The sequence below is a fragment of the Lycorma delicatula genome, chromosome 4 (genome assembly GCF_047948215.1).
Source record: "Lycorma delicatula isolate Av1 chromosome 4, ASM4794821v1, whole genome shotgun sequence".
Taxonomy (NCBI): Eukaryota; Metazoa; Arthropoda; class Insecta; order Hemiptera; family Fulgoridae; genus Lycorma; species Lycorma delicatula.
The window spans coordinates 13870286-13892106 of NC_134458.1; the positions used below are offsets into that span (position 1 = coordinate 13870286).

The window sequence follows — 21821 nt, forward strand, 5'->3', positions numbered from 1 at the left end:
ATATATACTGTAGAGTGAGTTCCACTTCTGCAATCAGAATAGGCATCAGGTCATATGCATCATTAGTTTACGAATGTAAAGCGATGTTATTTTTTTTTATAATGATATTGATATATATATATATATATATATATATATATATATGTGTGTGTGTGTGTGTGTGTGTGTGTGTTTGTGTGTAAGTATATATTAATATACTTGGTTAATATATAATATATATATATAATATAAATGATGATGGTTTATATATAATATATATAAATGATGATGAAATTTTTGTAATGTATGCCACGCCGTGCGTGACCGTGATTCGAACCTGGGATCTCTGGGACGCTAATATCAATATATATATATAATATATCAATATATGTATATATTGATATTGAAATTTTAATCGCTTTGTAAAACCTTCACCACCGAATGTCACTGATATCGTCATACATTTGAAGTATTAAGTGAATTCTGTAAGTTACTTTAAAACTGTTAGTATGCAGGAAATACCAGTACTATAATGAAGTACGTGTATGTTTTACAAGGTAAAATCAATTTCATGAGAAGTATGCATTGTATAAAGGAAGAATTTGGGGATTAACCTTAGAATAGTTTTAGATTATTTGTTCCGAATTCTATAAAAAGTCTATTTCTGCGAAAATTAAAATTAAGATCCTATGAAAGTTATAATTAAAACTTACAAACAATTTACGTTCTTTAAACTTATTTATATTTATTGAAGAACGAATCAACTATTTTACAGTATAATAATATAATAATATTCGTTTTTAAATTATTTGTTTTTTATATTTACAATCCAAGTAAAAATTTTAAATACGATTATCATGTTCTAACATTTCGTTAGATTTATTTACATTTTACTCAGAGTTTATTAAAATACTCAAGACGACATTTTTTATACATTCAAAACAATTGGATTTTATTGCAGATGCATAATTTTGATATATTTTAGAGACCAGATTAGAAAAAATCTTATAATTTAAATCACCAAAAAAGCTTAAAAAATGTTCAATCTCAAAAATGTTCAGTTTTGTTTTAAAATTAAGTACAATTGAAAATATGAAAAGAATTTAATTAAAAATTTAAACAGACTCTTTTTATACTAAATATCTTAATTTTTAAAAAATAATCCGAAAAAAATACATTATAATGCTAGAAAAAAGGAATTTCTTTGTGAGATCAGATCACAAATTACCAGACATCTGGAACGTTCATCTCCACCAAAAAAAAAAAAATAAATATTTTTTTTCCAAAGTGAAAAGTTAACTTACACTAAAATTCATGACACAGTTTGAAAGTTACAGCGAGAGAAATATAGAAAGAAATACCAAATCGCAAAAACAAAGAGGTAAGTTAAACTAATCCGATCAACTAATTCAGTGTTTCAAGATATCTCGAGGTCATTTCTTGTCACATCACATGCCCGTAAAAAGTGAATAAATTTTTAATTCTACTAAGTATATATAAATATTTAGTACTATAATGCAACAGTCACGTTTCAATTCGATTAAAATTCGGAATTCCTAAACGGATTATTTTAATTTTTAATACAGATTTAGGAATTCATGAAGACATCAAGATTTGAGAATTCTTTCTTTAATTTAATAAAAGAATGGTGTTCAGTAATTTTATAGACGGCACGAGAAGAAAAGTACCTTTTCTTTAACCGTTTCTGCTTAACTAGTAACGCTCCAACAACCCCTACTTATGGCAGTAGCTAGGTAATAACAAACAGCCTTCCACAAAACTTTTTTCACACTTAAAATACACTCATCGACGTTAATATGTGTTTATACAAATAACAACGTCGGCAATATTCGTTCAAAATCGTGTGACTTAATCACAATATACGTCACTGCTAGAGTATCAGGAGTAGGGACGCTTAAATATCTTATTCCTGTACTTCCACAGCCCTTATATTAGAGTAAGTTATTAAGGTTGTCAAATAATGTAGTAGTAAAACACTGACCGGAAATCAGTAACCGTACTGAAGAAAAAACTTATATATATATATATATTTATATATATACTATATTAAAGTGCAACGTCAAACTTTATTTACACTTTTATTTTTGTAACTTCACTGAAAAAATACTATTCCGTTAATTTTAATAATATTACTAATTCTGATCTTTCAACAATACATTCATACAAATTTTACATATTTCTGTTCATGTCATTTAAAAATTGTAACGGCCGATTAAAATCTTTTTAATTATGTCATTAGATAGATTTCTGATTTTCACCTGTTCATGATGAGAACACGGTTGATAACAAAATTTGGACATAAGAACTGTGTACAGAATTAAGATAGTATGTACCTAATTTTTTTTTGTACGTAAAATTCTGAGACTATACTTAATTTAAACATTTTCAGTTTTTTTACTTTACCGGCTTTAGCTATATAGAAAAAATTATATAAATTGGCCCAAAACTTTTACGTCGGGGTTGTTGCGAATGTTAATGTTTCATGACCCCCTGAGTCTAAAGAACGTAAAAAAAACACAGCAATTTACAGAAGTGTGTACAATACGTACCAGTGTTCTCCTGCATTTTGATTAATATCTCTGGACTTACTCGACATAAATTATTTGAAAATCGCTGAAAAACTTTCTAGGTATGGCTTATTCATGGTATTAAATTCTCGACAAAATTAAAAGAGAGAAGTAATTTTTGCCATTTTCGTATTTTATTTATATAATGGTCGTAGAAAATTGAGCTTATTAAATAAAAATATGTACAACTTTTGCAAGTTGTGAATGCTAATAAATGTTAATGAGGTAACTGACGAGCAAGGAGGCCAAATAGAATCAATTGTTTTTAATTTTTATTTTTTTTATTTTTTAGCATTGTACTCTAAATACAGTATAATTCTGATTATGAAAATGTCATTCAATCAAAGACGTCAACCGGAAAAAAATGTTTTTTACTAAACTATTTTATTTTTTTTCTCAGTTATACTTATAATGCTGTATAATTTTTAAAATGTAATTTGATCAAAGTTATCAAATCGGGACTAAATATTTTCAGTAAACAGTTCGATTTGTTTCTCAGTTTTACTAAATATTGCATAATTAAGGGATTAATATTTAAATTAAAGATCTATCAAGAAGAAAAGTTCAGAAAATTGTGTAACCCTTTGCAGTCTTTTTATCCCTCCTGTTTTGACTAGTCATAGTAAAAGAGAAAAAATTGCTCAGACAAATAGGTAAGATGTTTCATAATAAATATGAACAATTATTTCAATGTCTTTTCACTTAATTTTATCAACCGGTTAAAACCGGTAGGGGTTGAAGTGTGCGTTTTTATAGCTACTACCTCTCAAAATAACAAAACTCGTAGATTTTAAAATGTTAATTTATTATTTTAATCGATATTTGTTTTATAATAAGCCTAATACTTATTTGTTTATATTTTTTACTATTATACCAAATTAAATTAAATTCTAAAAATCTCTAGAATTTAATTATTCAACAATTTTTCCTATTTTTTCGTTCAAACAGGGAAAAATTGCTATCTTTAACAAAATTTTCGAGACGCTGGAACATTAAATCCATCGACAATACAGCGGTAGTCTCAAAAAATTGGAATTTACGGTATCCGTACGTATTTTATTACGAATACTCGATTGAAGGATTTTGCTATAAACCCTATTTTTCGACTTATACTTTTTTCTAAACTGAATGAAGTTTATTTATGAAACCAAACCCGATTTTATTTGCACGAATAACTATAGTTTTTATAATCCTACGGATTTGTAGTTAATTTCACCGTAAATTGACGGTCAAATTTGACAGAAACGTAATCAATAGATTTTAGAATAATCGGTGTTTACAAGATATTTTAAGGTCATTAGCAATGATTAGGTCATCATTAACAATGATGGATAATTTAGTAATAGAAAATTGGTGATTTAGTATACTAACTTTTGAAGTTTAAACAAAGTTTTCCGAAGTAGAACCGATGAATAATAGATTCATCTGGTTAAACTAGAATTATTTCATAATTATTATTCGTTTACTTTTATTTGGGATGGAGAACGGCGCCAAAAGTTAATCTAAGGCTATAAAAGGAGCAAACAATATTTTTTTTATATTTTCACCTTACAGACGCTAAGTAAATTAAATGTCAAACATCCCACCGTTTCTCTAAAATATAAGTAAGGAACTAGTTTGTAAGGAAGTATTATGTAAAAGGAACTTTAAACGATCCATTTTTAATGTTGTTTACAATAATTTAAGCAGTATGAACAGAAAAAAGTTCTTTGTTATGAAACAATATAACGCTATAAATCCTTGCAAATTATTCTTGAACATTTTATAAATTAAATTCTGAAGTTTACCAGAAATGTTTTTCTATTACGTAAACGTGGAAATAATAATGTAAAAAATTGAAATCGTCAATATACGAGTAAATACGAACGAAATTATATCTTTTGTATTATTTTATTTTGTTTAAATCTATAATTACAGCAATCGTATTTGAATTTTATATAGATTAATATTTATAAGAAATATTTTGCGAAACGAAAGGTAAGATCATATCGTGCGATACATTTCACGAATCCAAATATAATATGTTCAAAGGTAAAGTTCATTGCGTAGATTAAACTAATTTGATATAATATATTAAGAACATATTCTTAATAAAAATATATGAATATTTTCTTAATATATTAAGAAACTTAATACATAAATAAACAGTTGTTTATCAATTTTGCCGATACAGAAAGAAGTATTAAAATCTTTAAAATTTCCTTTTTTGGTTATTTCCAGTGATGTACACAATTTTGTTGTTACTGCATGCGTTTAAAGTAGTTAATGAATTGTAATTATATTTGTAATATTGTTACAGTTTAGGTTAAAATTCCTCTGGTCTTTCAACTATAGTATATAAGACTGGTAACCGCTACCTTTAGAAGGTTTCACGCTGTTCTTTCTGCAAGGTTTTTTTATCTCGTATAGCGAATCCTCTCAGGATAAATCATTATTTTTCATCGTATATAGCTTTTCCTTTTTTCTTGTCTCACAAAATGTCTTCTCCATTTTTTTCTGGGGGTATACATTGTCAGTTTACGATGAGCATGCTGGGATCTGTAAAGATCATTCTTATTGTTAACTAATGAGGACGGGGGGGGGGGGTGATTAATTTGTGAACTCTGTTACCTATTTGAGAACAGAACGGTAAGCGTAACTGTGCATAAATGACCCGAGTATCGATCGGATAAAGCTGGGCTTCGTAACATCTCTTAAAATATAAAAGCAAATACATCTTTTTATCATTCCTAAATCAAATTTAAGAAATTTACCAATATATTTATAATCTACAAGCCTCTGATTATATTAAATTTATCTCCCACAGATATTTGGACATCCGAATAAGTAGATAAATTAAAATTTCATCGTTTACGTACTATGGCGGTTGAGTTCTGATGCTTTTCCAGGTGAATGATGGAGAGATCGAAACCCGTACGAAAAAGTTAAATCTAATTCTTTTGAGAAATCAATTCTTTACTAAGGTTTTAAATTAACAATACATTTTTTGGTATGTGAATATACAGTTTAAAGTATCATTCTAAGAAGAAGGATGTAACTCTTTTCTAAGTTCCGGCTACAACAGATAATCTGTTTATTTACTAATTCGATCTACCGACTACATCGAGACTGATGTCCAATTATAGTTCCTCGTCAGCCTGTGGTTGCCTGAGGTCTATCGCGCGAATTTCACTTAATAATGAAAATATCTACTAATATTTATACAAAATAGATGTTTAATTACATTTTTAATTATTAGTTTTTAAATAGTATCCGTAAAAATTAAACTAGTAATTAAAAAACAAACAAAAAAATAGTTTGTATATCGACTACCTTATCTAATGTTAACATACAAAAAACTAAGTAACAACAAATTTGGTAAGTAGATGAATATATTAATTTATAAAATATATTGCAAGCATCACGATTATTATCAGACTCTAAAAATCCTTTGAAATCCACTTATAGCTGATAATTAATAGTGATATTTATTGATAGTGATATTTAAACACTACTTACAGTGTTTTTAAACTTTCAAGATAATCTATAAATCTGATCTAAATTCAATTCCATTCCAAACGACGAAGTTTAGAAAATAATTTTAGGCGAATAATTATTATTTTATTGTTTTCTTACCTAACGAAAAAGTAGATTTTTAATAAACCAGAAAATTTTATAAATATTTTTAAAAATTCAACACTGTGCAAGTTTACTTTTTTTATAAAATATAACAAAAACAACTAAACTGAAATGAAATGAAAATTTGTGTTATTTGAAAAAAAATTGCGATCAAAAAGTTTACTGGAAATTTATATCTTAACCTTACAATAAAAGTTGACAAATCTATTTCTTTCCTGATAACACTTAATCTATAAAGAAAAAATAATAAAAAAAATAAATATTTCAGGTCGATCGATTCAGTTACAAAAAATATTTATAAAGCTTCTATTTTTATGTGTCAGAATATTGGATGATTCATTATCCCTGTGATATAGATTCAAAAATTATTACCCGCCTCACAACGGATCATTTAAAGCAAAACAAGAACAAAAATTGATTTATGCTTTTTTAATACTAAAAAAATTCTATATAATTTTTTAAATAGTAAATTATTACTATCGAAAAATAAACTAAAAAATTTTCATTTGACTCTAACACTATTAAAAGAAAAAAACATCATTACATAGTACACAATAAAATAGATAAATTTCATGATTTTATATTAAACTATAAGAAATATACGAAAAGCATGGTAACGATACAAAATAAATTACTTTTTTGTATAAAGAAAAAATACTTCAACTCTCATAAATCCGTGTAAAAAGAATTTTATAACAAAAGATTTTATTAAAGTCAAAAGAAGAAAAATCGGTCCTTTCCTTCTTATACATTATAATAGCCGGTGAAGTATTAAGCGTAAAAATACATTATTATTTAATAAAAATTATATTTCTTAGAAAATCATAAATTTTTATCATAATTTGACCACACATTATGCTATTTTTTAACTTAAATGCTAGGAAATAACCTTTAATTGTAACTGTGCTGAAGAATTCATACTCTGAAACATGCGTAGCTCTGTAAAATATGAAACTTATACAGGAACTAGCATCCTTCGTCGCGGCTTCGCCCGCGCTATATCCAAATAGAGCTTAAAAAATTGAAAACAGTTTTTTAGTAATTATGTATGGACTATTTCTCTCAGAATTATCGCTCTTCACAACTTACCGAATAAAATAAAATGTTTACATACAAAAAATTTGTAATGGTATCAGGAGGGTATTGAATTTCTACAAGAATTACTTTGCCCGTAGCATAGCCAAGTCCAAGAATTTCAACACTCCATTATTTTGGGATCGCAACAGTTACATATGAGTATTTGAATATCTTCCAGTATCAGATAATCAATTTTAGGGTTATAATTAAAAGCCGATAACTCGTTTTGAGTCGAGCATATACGTTGATCTTTAACTCTTTGAGAACGTTCCGGCTTAGATTCACGTCGTCTACGATCATAAATTCTAGTAGCCCTAGAACTTCTTCCTATCTTGACCACGCCGACCTAGGCGTTATGAAACTGTTAATACCGAATTGAAAGTCCATTTTATACCGATTATGTGTCCGGTTCTCTCTGATAAAACTTCTTAGTCCATTATATAAAAATCTAAAGAGTACTACTTTCCTCGCTCGAGGATGAGCAATCGCGAATCATCGCCAGATTAGACAACGTCATTAAATTCAGTGTAATATATAATTCACTGAAGAAGTCGATATCGATACAGAAAACAATCGATATAGACAATATCTATCAATATAACCACGACAATAAATTTAGTAGAAAGAGTTCTACATTATTTATTTATTAATTTTGTTTTAATTTATTTGTTATATAGTAGTTATAGTGGTGAAGTTTGATATGCGATAGATATTCCGAAGGTCGTAAGAAAGTTAAAAATGAGTAACGATCGGTTCAGAAACGGGATCAAACGAAAAAGATGAAATGACGGAGCTTCCGACTTCTTGGAAAGTGGCTTTGGTGAGGCTCTTAAAAACAGGAAAGGATCCTAGTCAGGTCGGCAGTTATTGACCCGCCTCTTCCCAGAAATCTGCAAGTTGCTTGAAAGGCTGGTTGTGGAACGGCTCTGGGAAAGCATTGAGGTGAGCTGTTTTCTAAATAGAGGCCAGTATGTCTTCACGAAATGGGTTGGCACCGAGGGTTGCATCTTAAATGCTCTTGCCGAGGTGAAAAGCGCCAACTATAAATATGTTTTGGCTATTTTTATAGACGTAGAGGCAGCATTTCCTTCCTTGTGTTGGAGTTCTGTCCTTTATGAGTTGGAACGCAAGGTTCCCGTATCGCACGAATCCGTCAGATTCAAATCCGATTCAAAGATAAATAAGATTCAAAGTATTTCTGGGTTTGACATTTCCAGAATTTAAAGATTTCTGTGCCCAAGATGAAGTTTATAGTTCTCAAGGGCGCAGACAAATTATCGTGTAGTTGTAACCCCCATATTAAATACAAAGGCTGTGTAATCAGCCGAGTGAAAGTTCATAAGTACGTAGGGGTTTTGTTTGATGATAAGTTACTGTTTAGCAACCACATTAAGTAAATAGCGGCCAACGCCGTCTCAGTGATGTACAAACTTAGGAGGATTACTCGGAAAGACTATGGGTTGTCTGGCCGTCAAATGTACATGGTGTACCGAGGTGTCTTCGAAAGCACGACCTCTTACGCGGTGCCCATTTGGGCGCATAGGTTGGATAATAATAGAGCACTTCTTGAAAATTTAAGGAGTGCCCAGCACAGAGCCTTAATTGTATGATCTGGTGTTTTTAAAATACCACCGTATTGGGAAAGGCTCTCCCAATTTATTTAGTGGTGAAAGTTTGAGCAGCCATGTGAAAATTGCGAAGAGGCCGGGAGGCCGAGGTATTTGGGATGCGGTTTCGAGCCAGACCAGTACCGGAGCGGAACGGTGATCCCAATGCACCGGATCTAAATTTCGTTCAGTTGCCCATCTCCCGCCTGTGAAAGAGGGTGCAGAACCTCGCGATGGAAGCATGGCAGCTGGAATGGGACATCATGACTAAAGGAAGATCCTTGTATAAGTTTATACAGGATTTGGAGGATGGTATAACTCGAGCTTGTTTTTAAGGGCAACGGAGGCCCGGGTGCTCACCAACCACGCTAACTTGAACCAATAACTGTTTAGGTTCCGCCTGGCAGCTGATGGATGAGCTGTGCGTCTGCGGGGTGGTCCAGTTGAACGAACACATGATATTTGACTGCCCTACTCTTGAGGGGGGGGGGCAGAGACCGGATACACTGAAACATAGAGATCAAGGGGAAAATTGGCCACTGACAAGCGGCGAGTCAATGTGGCAAGAACCGCATCGTCGGACCGTGTGGGAGTTTTTAGATGTGGTTTCTTTGTTCAACCGGCATCCGTAGTTTACTTAAGCGAAAGACTTTTACCGCATTGCCGTGGAAGCTACGCCTGAGTATGGCTGACCACATGCCAGTTATTATTGCTTCAAGCCTATAAAATAGTGGACAGGTATTTGCTGGCATTCAGCGATCTAGGCGTTTCAGCGAATTGCTGCCTGGACGAAATAAATTTTATTATGGATGTCATATATATTTTTTGTTTGACGGGGTGCGCCTACCCATTTTAGTGAATATATGACAAGTGTGCGGTTGGGAGACGTATGCCGGTGGTGTATGGCACCGAAATTAGTCCGCTCTCGCTGTTAGGTATGCTGTAGGAGCTATTTAGCTCACTGGTCGCTAAACTGTTTCGAGGCTCAGTAGTCGTTTGTGGCAAAGACATTCGGACTTATGGTTTAGGGCGACTGAATGGGGTAGTGGCGGGGAAATGCCAAGGAAACCAATAAGATGAAGCACGCTTTATTTAATGGTCATCAGTAATTTTCATTAGTCGTTAATAATATCGATTTATAGGCATGGAGAAATAAATTACATAAATCGATCGCTTATGCAGATGCTGTATTTGTTTTATTAGATGTAAACGCTGCAGAATATAACAAATGATTACCGCGGGGTTACTGTGATAAATGGTCTTAAAAAGTTTAACCTAGATATATCTAAAATTGTTGTTTTTTGGAATGATGGTAGAACGGCAAGAAATGAAAAATAGTTATGCAACTGTGAACAGACAGAATTTGCGGAAAGGTACAATTTCATCAGCTTAAGAGAGAATATATATGTAATAATCTGATAAAGATTTTGGAGAAAGGGGCACTAAGAGCTAGTCTCTGTTGATCGCTTTTAATTATATAATCTTAAATAAAATATTCCTAAATAAATGTTATTCTATTCTTAAAAAAATATTTATGAAACATATGTAAAAGAAATTTTTCTACGTTTTCGATAAAGAAAAAAAATTGTTAAATTACGGTAAAATATTTCTGACTACATCGAACTTGTCTATTTTCTACATTACTGTGTGATGTAATGTCCTGTTCTAGTATACAAGTTACGAGAAAGTTGATACCCAAAAGCTTTCTTGGAAGAAATAGAGTAGAAAAAACGTAAAAGAGTAAACGTAAAGAGTAGAAAAAACGGTATTTATCTTACTTCTAACCCGTACTATAATTCGTATAAAAACTTATCATTTCTTATCAGGTAGTAACTAAAATTTAGTACAGTTTCACACGATTTAGGTTAATTTCGTTGTACTCCTTAAAATAATAAAAAATTGTTTATTACACGTTTTTGTACAATTTTTCAAGATAACGTTAAGAAAATGTGATGTTTGTAGAGTTTTACGAGATATAATTATCCCTTCCTGTCTACAATCCAAAAAGGAGCCGTTGCATTCTTCCAAGAAATGAAGTACCGCATCAAACAGTTGCAAATTTAAAAGTAAGGACCACATGTAGTTGTAATAATCAAAATTTTGGAAATACAACGCGAAGTCGTATAAAGTGAAAAATGGCATACATGCTGGTAACTGTATAAATCAGTGATTGTTCTTGGTAAATCGTCCTATAGTTGGAATGTTAAAAGGTTGTTAAATGTTTTCAATGAACCAATAATCGTGTAGAATATGTATTTACGCACGGTTTGTCTTTTTATGCTACGTGTGATGACGTTGTTGGGAAAATTTGAGGAGAACGACATGTAAAAATAGACGAAAGTTTTATTTATTGTCATAAAAATCACGTAGAAGGTTTATTCCTCAGTGGTAGGTTTTTGTATATATGACATTAAATCTGTTTGTACAGGTTCCTGCGAGATCGAACTAAAATGAACTGATTTATATTAGCGCTGATTATCATACATTACAATCAATATTTTTTCTTATTGCTGACATTTCAAAGAGGTATTAACCTATTTAAATAAATATAGTTTTACATCGACTACAGACTATTTTCGTTGTATAACTTGCAGGAGAAGAAAGCTGTAGTTGATTTTATTGTAGCGTATCCGGTTTTAATGAAATTTTGGTCTGTACATTTTGCACGGTAATGTTAAGTGAGAACTAAGAAAATCAACATTTAAGTACTGAAGCCCGGATTGTTTTTAATACCCTTTTGTAAATATTCTTGGAAATGTCATTTAATTTTCGTTTGAGAGTCACTCCAACGAACGGTTCAATGGTTGGCAATATTGGCGAGCGTATGTTTTTATCCTATATTTTAATATGTTATTTTCTTAATAAAGTAAACAACGTTTTATTTTTTATTTAAGTATCTATTTCACTTCAATTTTATTTCTTTTTATAAATTTTATTGTAAATAAAGACCTATTATTAATTTAATTATTTTTATACTCGTATTACTATTTATAACCATAATATCTATGAAAGAACAGTTAATACATCTAAAAATATTAATCGACTAATTAATAAAATACAAATTTATATTTTCAACAAACTCCAAATATAAATGCTTTTGTTCAAGGCTGTACGCAAAGGGATTGTAAAAGCTCTAACTCCCAACTGAGTATGAAAACGGGTCGATAAAAAGAAACTTTAACAATAACATTTCGCGTTAAAACCCCTTATTTGCTAGTTTACTTTTATCCAAGATGAAGCAGATTAATAAAAAATAGTCATTAGAATTGTTCAGTCAGTTAAGGAACTGAATTATACATAAAAAGATATTCAGAGTTCAGTCATCGGTTTAGAATTTTTTCATCGTCCCCATTCATTCTGCTATGTACACACAATTAACATATTATGAGAATTAATTGACAAAAACCTCCAATAAATAAAGAAGAAATAATAAAGAAAAAAAAATAGGCCATGTAGTTAGAATAAATTAGAACAAATGAATTCTAAGTTTTTTTTAGATTTATTTAATTTAATAATAAAAGCACCCGGATATTATCTCTTCTATATCAGTTATTGCAGTATTTTAAATCGTTCAATTTACAAGACAGTACAAGTTACAAGAAAGTACTTTTTAATGAAAGAATTTTTGCCAGGCTATTTTTCTATTACTCAATCCATCTTTGGTTGCAGTTTGCAAAAGAATGTGGACGATTGTTTATAATGAAATTCCTTAAAAGAATACGGTAAGCTAAACTCGAAAACGTAAATCTCTATTTTATATATATGATTAACTTTTCATTAAAAAAAGTAAACAAAAACGAGTTAAAAATGTATTAAGTAAGAAATCTGAATAAAAAAATGCTTTCAAGGTTAATTATCCATTCAATAACTCATCTGAGTAATTAGATTCTGAATTATTGAATATTAAAAAAATCATATAATTATGTACATAAACCTAGTAGTATAAAAAAGATTTAAACATCTTATGACTTATAAAACATTTCATAAAATTTCATGTAAATAAAAGTTTTATCAGTTACACATTATTGCTACAGAAATATTATACAAACCTTTAAAATAAACCAGAAATCGTTTTGGAATACAAAAGACTTTCAATTAAAAGTTTGAATTAATTATATATACTTATAGATGTATACTAAAAGCTCCTTTAGGAAAAAAAAATGAAAAAAACTTTTTGCAAAAATAAATATTTCCATAAAATTTATTTCCTGTATCACAAAAATATAGTTAGATTTTAACTGTTCTAAACCTATATTTAAAAAAATAATATATATATATTATACAAGACGAAATATTGCTTGTAATTATTGTTTCTCATTCCTACGTAAAACGGTAAAAAGTATACAATTCTAAAAAAAAAGAATAAGAAGTAAATAAACTAGTATGAAAAAACAGTAAACTTTTTTTCATATTCCATGAAAGGCAAAAATATTTTATGAAAGAAACTAAAAAGAGAGGGAATATCTAGGTGGTTATGTTAAACTGCATAACGGCAGAGTTGTGTACAATAATAAAAACATAACCGTATTAAACGAAGATTCAAAATAATTTACTGCTGATGAAGTAAAAGTTACAGTTTACAATATTAAACAATATTGAAATTAACCAAACTTTATTATTAGTAATATAAATGCGTAATAATTATAAGTAAACAGTAAGCGATATTATAAAATAACCTCAAGCACAAACTTTAAGTAAAATTAATCATGATAGAACATAATAGTTTTTTCTAATCAACAAACGTAATTAGTGTATCATAAAAACCTAAATAAGAATTAAAGTATATACCAACAAAATTCACGTTGCTCTTTATTAAATAGCAGGATAACGACGGTTTTTTTAGCTCCTTCACATCGGAATATCTACTCTCGAGTTATAAATTGCACAATTAAATTGAAGTCCACGAAGTCATTCATATGAATCCTTTTTACATCTTTATTAAATATATTTTTTCGAGAAAAAAATAAGTGCTTAACTTAAATAAAATCATAATGAAAATTCACGCACATTCCATCGCAATACAGTTCTACATTCGTGCACTGTTTGGTTCTGTATTTTTTTTTATTACTACTATAAGAAACAGAAATGACTTTTACAGTCTTTCATTAATGCTTGTTTCAATAACGAATCCCGAAACGACAACGTTGGACCTGTTGCGACGGCACAATAAAGAAAGCAAAGGAACGACCCTGTCGTATAGGAGACACATTACACAACCGAACCGAGCAAAAAGAGGCAACTGTTGCTACTTGCTGCTATTCAACGTGAGGGAGTAAGCAGGCTAGACCCAGGCGCAGTTGTACCAACTCACCCAGCTTATAACACCGTATTCGCAGTATCACACCACTATTTTTTACCTCACTTTCTATTATCAAAATTTTACTATTACTCTTTAAGGAACACAAAAAAAATATTCGTTTAATGATAACAGCAACGTATTTCATACTTTTTTTTAAATTAATTTAATTCAATATCAGTTCTACCTTCTTTTAACGGTTAGTTTTGTAATCTAATCAATAAGGGTAAATTATGTATATAATAATAACAATTCAAGTGACACAACTTTTATTTTAATAATGTACATAAGTATGAAATAATTAAAAAAGGTTAAGTCCTGGAATTGTGAAAACGTCTATTAAAGATATTTTTGCGTAAATGTTTTTAATTTTTGATAAATTATTCTTAACTTATGGCAAGTTTATATGTATTAATTAAGTACTATATTTATTTTTTTCATAATGAAATTTCCTAAAAATATTAATTTCTAAAACTGTGGTTTAATTATACTAAATAACTCTTAGTAGGTACATTTAGTAAATATTTTATGTATAACTGATACTTTTTAATATATATATATATATATATATATATATTCATACTCATACAAATGATTTTCATGTTAAATATATCGTTTAAGTTCGTTTGCGACGCACGCACTATCACACATACACACACACACACACACACACACACACACACAAAAAAGTTACTTGTAAAGCTATGTTTAGAGACTGTTAGATATTGGTGATATGTCGTTGACAGATCCTGCTTTGGGCGATTGAAGTGCAAAATACTCACATTCTCATCCCAAGTATTACATATAAACTCACACATACACATATAAACTCATACACACACGCGTGCGCCCACAAAACACATATACTCTGCTGAAAATTCATAAAGAGACATGAAGGAAACAGATTAAATGTGTTATAAATTAATTTTACCGTATTAATTTAATCTATTCCTGAGACACACTTCATACAATTGAATTTAACTTCAGAATAATGTTATGGTAACTAAATCAAGCGAATATAATCTAAGCTTATTTTAGTCTTGTTGACATTTTATCTGTAACTTTATATGTCGGTTTGTATCCTGTAAGTTGGCTGTCATTGTTTTCTATTTATCCGGGTCGGATAGGTACACGACAGTCTCTAACAAAGAATTTGATGTCATATAATATTCTGTTTACGAATTACTAATTTTATTTTTCAGCTTTTTTTTAATTCTTCAATCATTTAACTGGTTTGAGGCTATTCTCTGTTCATTTCTATTCTGTCCTATTTTTTAACCTCAAAATAAAGATTTCCATCTTACATACTCTGTTTTTCTTTTATATATGTAATGTTTATCTCTCTGTCTGTATTTTTACCTTTTACACACCCCTTTATTATCAAATCAAATAAATCCGGTTGTCTTAATATGTGTTCTACCTACTTACTTCGTCTCTTTACAAAATTTTGCCATAAATGTCTCTCCTCTCTTATTTTGTTCTGCATTTAGTAGTTTTATATATATATGGTACTGTGACAGATTATTTTTATATAAAACTCTCCTTGTTTTTTCATCTGCTTCCGATTAAAATCGGGGAACATATTACGTACTTCTATGTTAATTTTTAATTCCTCATTGCCCTTCTTTATGCCACATTTGTTTAATTTTTATTTACTTTCGAACTCGATTTCTGTCGTAGTAATAAATTGATATCAATAGTGACTCATTTTTAATTTTTGGGAAAAAACATTAAAAATATCATGGATCTTAGATTTTTTTCTCTGAATAATCAGTCTACTTTTAATCTTTGTTTTTTCAATTTCGGTTTTGATTTTGCCATATATAAATTGAAAAGCAATGGAGATAGACATGTCTTGCTCCTTCTGAATAAGGGTGTGTCTTTTTTCATTTTCAACTCTTTTCACAGTATCTGAGTCTTGAACAGAGATTCTGTATACTATAAATCTTCTTTCCGTATAACTCAGTTCAAACAAAATTATTTATATAGACATTAAAAGCTACCTTAAAAAAAAAACTAAGCGACGATTATAATAGAAAGTAAAAACTTTTTTCAATACTTACTTTTTATTTATTCGAAGTATACGTTAAAAAGTAATGTTATATAAAAGAGATAATGTTTTTCACCGATTTTAAAAGTAGTACACTTGAAATTTACTTCAATTAAACTTTTAAACAACTTAATAAAAAAATGTATCATTACCAAATTTATCTAAACTTACCCGATATAAATTTTACTAACGAATGAATGACTAATTTTACGGAATGTAAAGCGTTTACAGCTTTTAAAGTTAACTTGTACAAAAAACCCTACGATCAACTGTTATAAAAACAGAATAGATAAAAAATAAATAAATCATTTTCACAATAATGGTTAAAAATATGAAAAGTTGTCACTGAACGAGCATTAGAACTGTTAAACAATCATCCCCACTGTGCATGTGTGGTTTTGTTTGTACAGTACACACACACACACACACACACACACAACCCTGGTGTGGTTTAAAGAACTTAAGATTTACTCAATAGCAGTCGTCATGTAATAGGAATGTGTGTGTATCCACAAAATTCTTCCGTGGAATGGAGGAATATGAATTTTTATAATTTTTTTTATTTTAAATCTTCCAAATAACTTTCTGGAATTTTTGCCCGAAATTCTTTGAATATCATAGAATCAATACCTTAAAAGGTTTGATGTATCTAATGATTGAGTGAATTTACTCAGTAGCGGGAAAAGAACTCCGGGGTTTCAAGAAGTTATATATTCTTTATTTTACAGGACTAAATAGTGTTTTATGTGTAATCTTGAAGTGATAACAATTAAGTTTTTGTTTACATAAAACTTAATATAGCCGCAATATTATATTGCTGGACTGGTCAATCTGCTATGACCCCGAGCTTCCACGCCGTGGCGTCGCCACAAGAGAAAGCACAGAGCGTGCACGGGTTTGTAGAATAAAAATCAGTGAAATTACATACGAGTCTATCGTACAAATTCTCCTAGTGACGAAAGCATAGGTAAGTGGTGCGAATTTTTTTGGAAACCGGAAGCGTTCTGAAACGAAACTCGGTAGTAGGCCTAAAACAAGTGCCGAAAGTACAGAAAGAATTCGACTATCTTTCTAACGAAGTCAAAAAGTTCAGTTGGTATTATTAGTAGTTAACTTAACATTACTAAAAGCACTGTCCATGATGTTGTTTGCAGAAGTTTGAAACTTCATGCATATAAACGTAGCTACTACATGAAATTAAACTTAACGATAAGCCACAAAGAGTTCAATCTGTAAGGACCATGATAGACTTCATCTCTGCTGATGAAAATTACCTGCAGGCCATCTTATTTTCTGATGAAGCAACTTTCATGATCACAGGGACATGACTCGCCATAATTATTGATTATGGGGCTCATAAAATCCACACGAGTCGGTGGAATTTGTACGCAACTGCCCGAAAGTAAATATTTGGTGTGGTATCATGCGTAATCGAATTTTTGGACCTTTTTTCCACGGGTAGATTGTGTATTTGGATATGTTAGAGAACGTTGTGTTTTCGCATACTGAAAGTGCGGGCAGCTGTGGAACCCCTCCACGCCGTGCAAAGTTTTTGCGCTAAACGTCAGGTTCACAGAAGGCTGGGTAGCAGAAAAGCTGCAACCGCTTAGCCCCTGCAATGTACCAATTTGGCGCCGACGGATTTATTCTTTTGGGACTACGTAAAAGACATCGTCTATAAAAAAGACCATTCTTTTGACTACCTACACCATATAATAACAGCAGCCGTGGAAATGATCTTTACAGACTTGCTCGCCAGAGTGTGAAATGAGTGGATTACCGGTTTGACAACTACAATGGATGTAAGCGGTGCTCGTATTGAGTTACATTAAGAAATATAAACAAAAACTATGGACTTTGCACTTTCATTTAACGAAACCCTCACGTAAATTTATAATTATAAATGTAATAAAATTGATTTAATCTAAATCCGCGGAGTCTTTTTTGAACACCCGGTATAGCTTTACGCTACAAAATCAAATATTAAGCAATGATAACAAAAGAGATCAAAAATATTTATCCGCTTTCTATGTAGATAACACAGTTATTAACCCGGATTTTAGAGTAATTAACTCAGCGTCAAATAATGGGCAGGCAGGAGTAGGTTTCGTGATGAACAAGAAGATAGGGAGGAGAGTGGAGTATTTCAAGACGCATAGCGATAGAATCATTGTAATAAGGATAAAATCAAAACCTAAACCGACAACGATTGTTAACGTCTATATGCCTACAAGCGCCCATGATGATGATAAGGTAGATTGTGTATACAAAGAGATTGATGAAGCAATTAAACACGTAAAAGGAGATAAAAATTTAATAATAGTTGGAGATTGGAATGCAAGCATTGGAAAAGGCAAGGAAGGAAATATAGCGGGTGAATACGGGCTGGGCAAATGAAAGAGGGGACCGACTTATAGAGTTTTGCACGAAGTATAATTTAGTAATTGCCAACACCCAATTTAAAAATCATAATAGAAGAATATACATTTGGAAAAAGCCAGGGGATACTGCAAGATATCAGATAGATTATATCATGGTTAAGCAAAGATTTAGAAATCAACGGGTTGACTGCAAAACTTACCCTGGAGCAGACATTGATAGCGACCATAATTTGGTGATAATGAAATGTAGATTGGGGTTTAAAAACCTGAAGAAAAGTTGTCAGATGAATCGGTGGAATTTAGAGAAGCTTGAGGAAGAGGTGGTAAAGAAGATTTTTGAGGAGGACATCACAAGAGGTCTGAGTAAAAAGGATAAGGTAGAAAATGTAGAAGAAGAATGGGAGAATGTTAAAAAGGAAATTCTTAAATATGCAGAAGCAAACTTAGGCGGAATAACGGAATAAAGAGAACTGGTAGAAAACCTTGGGTTTCAGACGATATATTGCAGCTGATGGATGAACGTAGAAAATATAAGAATGCTAATGATGAAGAAAGTAAAAGGAACTATCGGCAACTAAGAAATGCTATAAACAGGAAGTGCAAACTGGCGAAAGAAGAGTGGATTAAAGAAAAGTGTTCAGAAGTGGAAAGAAAAATGAAGATTGGTAAAATAGACGGATCATACAGGAAAGTTAAGGAAAATTTTCGGGTACATAAATTAAAATCTATTAATGTGTTAAACAAACATGGTACACCAATATATAATACGAAAGGTAAAGTCGATAGATGGGTGGAATATATTGAAGAGTTATACGGAGGAAATGAATTAGAAAATGGTGTTATAGAGGAAGAAGAGGAAGTTGATGAGGATGAAATGGGAGAAACCATACTGAGATCTGAATTTAAGAGAGCATTAAATGATTTGAATGGCAGAAAGGCTCCTGGAATAGACGGAATACCTGTAGAATTACTGCGCAGTGCAGGTGAGGAAGCGATTGATAGATTTTACAAACTGGTGTGTAATATTTATGAAAAAGGGGAATTTCTGTCAGACTTCAAAAAAAGTGTTATAGTCATGATACCAAAGAAAGCAGGGGCAGATAAATGTGAACAATACAGACCAATTAGTTTAACTGGTCATGCATCAAAAATCTTAACTAGAATTCTATACAGAAGAATTGAGAGGAGAGTGGAGGAAGTGTTAGGAGAAGACCAATTTGGTTTCAGGAAAAGTATAGAGACAAGGGAAGCAATTTTAGGCCTCAGATTAATAGTAGAAGGAAGATTAAAGAAAAACAAACCAACATACTTGGCGTTTATAGACCTAGTAAAGGCATTCGATAACGTAGACTGGAATAAAAAGTTCAGCATTTTAAAACTAGCAGTTAATGATGTTAAAGAACAATTTAGATTCGGAGTAACAGTACAAGGAGAAAAGATAAAGATTCTACGATTTGCTGGTGATATAGTAATTCTAGCCGAGAGTAAAAAGGATTTAGAAGAAACAATGAACGGCATAGATGAAGTCCTACGCAAGAACTATCGCATGAGAATAAACGAGATCAAAACAAAAGTAATGAAATGATAAATAAATAACAAAGATGGACCACTGAATGTGAAAATAGGAGGAAAAAAGATTATGGAGGTAGAAGAATTTTGTTATTTGGGAAGTAGAATTACTAAAGATGGACGAAGCAGGAGCGATATAAAATGCCGAATAGCACAAGCGAAACGAGCCTTCAGTAAGAAATATAATTTGTTTACATCAAAAATTAATTTAAATGTCAGCAAAAGATTTTTGAAAGTATATGTTTGGAATGTCGCTTTATATGGAAGTGAAACTTGGATAATCGGAGTATTTGAGAAGAAAATATTAGAAGCTTTTGAAATGTGGTGCTATAGGAGAATGTTAAAAATCAGATGGGTGGATAAAGTGACAAATGAAGAGGTATTGCGAAAAATAGATGAAGAAAGAAGCATTTGGAAAAATATAGTTAAAAGAAGAGACAGACTTATAGGCCACATACTAAGGCATCCTGGAATAGTCGCTTTAATATTGGAAGGACAGGTAGAAAAATTGTGTAGGCAGGCCACGTTTGGAATATGTAAAACAAATTGTTAGGGATGTAGGATTTAGAGGGTATACTGAAATGAAACGACTAGCACTAGATAGGGAATCTTGGAGAGCTGCATCAAACCAGTCAAATGACTGAAGACAAAAAAAAACCCACTTTATCGTTAGAAAATATTTTTACGATAAAAGAAAAGTTTTCAACTGGCTACTATAGTATTTTTGGTTCAAAAAATTAAAAAAAAACATAGAAATCTGTTAAATTGATGAATAGTAAAGCTTTGTACATAAAATATACACAGGTCTCACTGAAAATCATCCTGTTTTCTTGAATTCGATTAACAACAGGTTCTGAGTAACATGACACTATTTTTTATAATTTAAAATTCATAATTTTCTAAAGATTTCTATTTCTAGTAAAGTTTTTTTATAAAGCAGTTCACATGGTAATGTTTAAAAAATCTCCAAATACTTGTAGACTTATACCATATAATTTATATTTCAATAAAATAAACAATATTTGTAATAAAAATTACAAATTCCAAGATTCTGACTTTTAAAATAAAATTTAAAGAAATAAATTCTATAATATCATATCTAAAGAAATTTTTCATCTTAATTATAATATTCAAATTTTAAAATTTAAATAAATCAGAATTTAAAACAAATCCATTTTGTCGTAATCAATAATAATATTTTAAATTATTATAAATGTATATCAACTACGGTGATAAGTATTTTCTTTTCTTCTGTAAAACACACCAAATATTTTTTTCACCTGAAAAATACATCTTTTTATGTTTTTTCGTTTCATATTATCCTTTCTATTTATTTTTTATTTTTTATGTATATTAAGCAAAAAATTGTTAAGAAAAAAAAAGAAGAAAAGTAACTTACGATTTACTTTTGGCTACTTAAGTAGAATAAAAAATTTAACATCTTTCCTAGCTACAAAGTTTAAATTATTTTTCTCTTTATAAATGTATTTAATTTCTTACATAAAGAGAAAAATCTTGGTTTATTTAATAGACTGGTTAAAGGCTATAAAAATTCGTGCAAATTTAACGCTTTGCTTTCGTGATTTATACTAAGATGCTAGGAAAAAAGTTAAACACCTCATATTTCAATATTTTTTTTTTTTTGATAAAGCATTT

The 21821-nt window shown here is 30.3% G+C and overlaps 1 protein-coding gene across 2 annotated transcripts in view; it reads right to left on the bottom strand.

The window, feature by feature from the left end:
• Syt7 (Synaptotagmin 7) overlaps positions 1-14105 on the bottom strand; it is a 401588-nt gene extending 387483 nt beyond the window's left edge. The window contains exon 1 of one of the 2 annotated variants that reach the window (XM_075362357.1): positions 13662-14105. The gene's annotated coding sequence lies outside the window, so the exon portion shown is untranslated. Of the gene's footprint in view, positions 1-13657 lie in introns of both variants that reach the window. The other variant, XM_075362356.1, reaches the window with a different exon arrangement.
• Positions 14106-21821: the final 7716 nt, after the last annotated feature.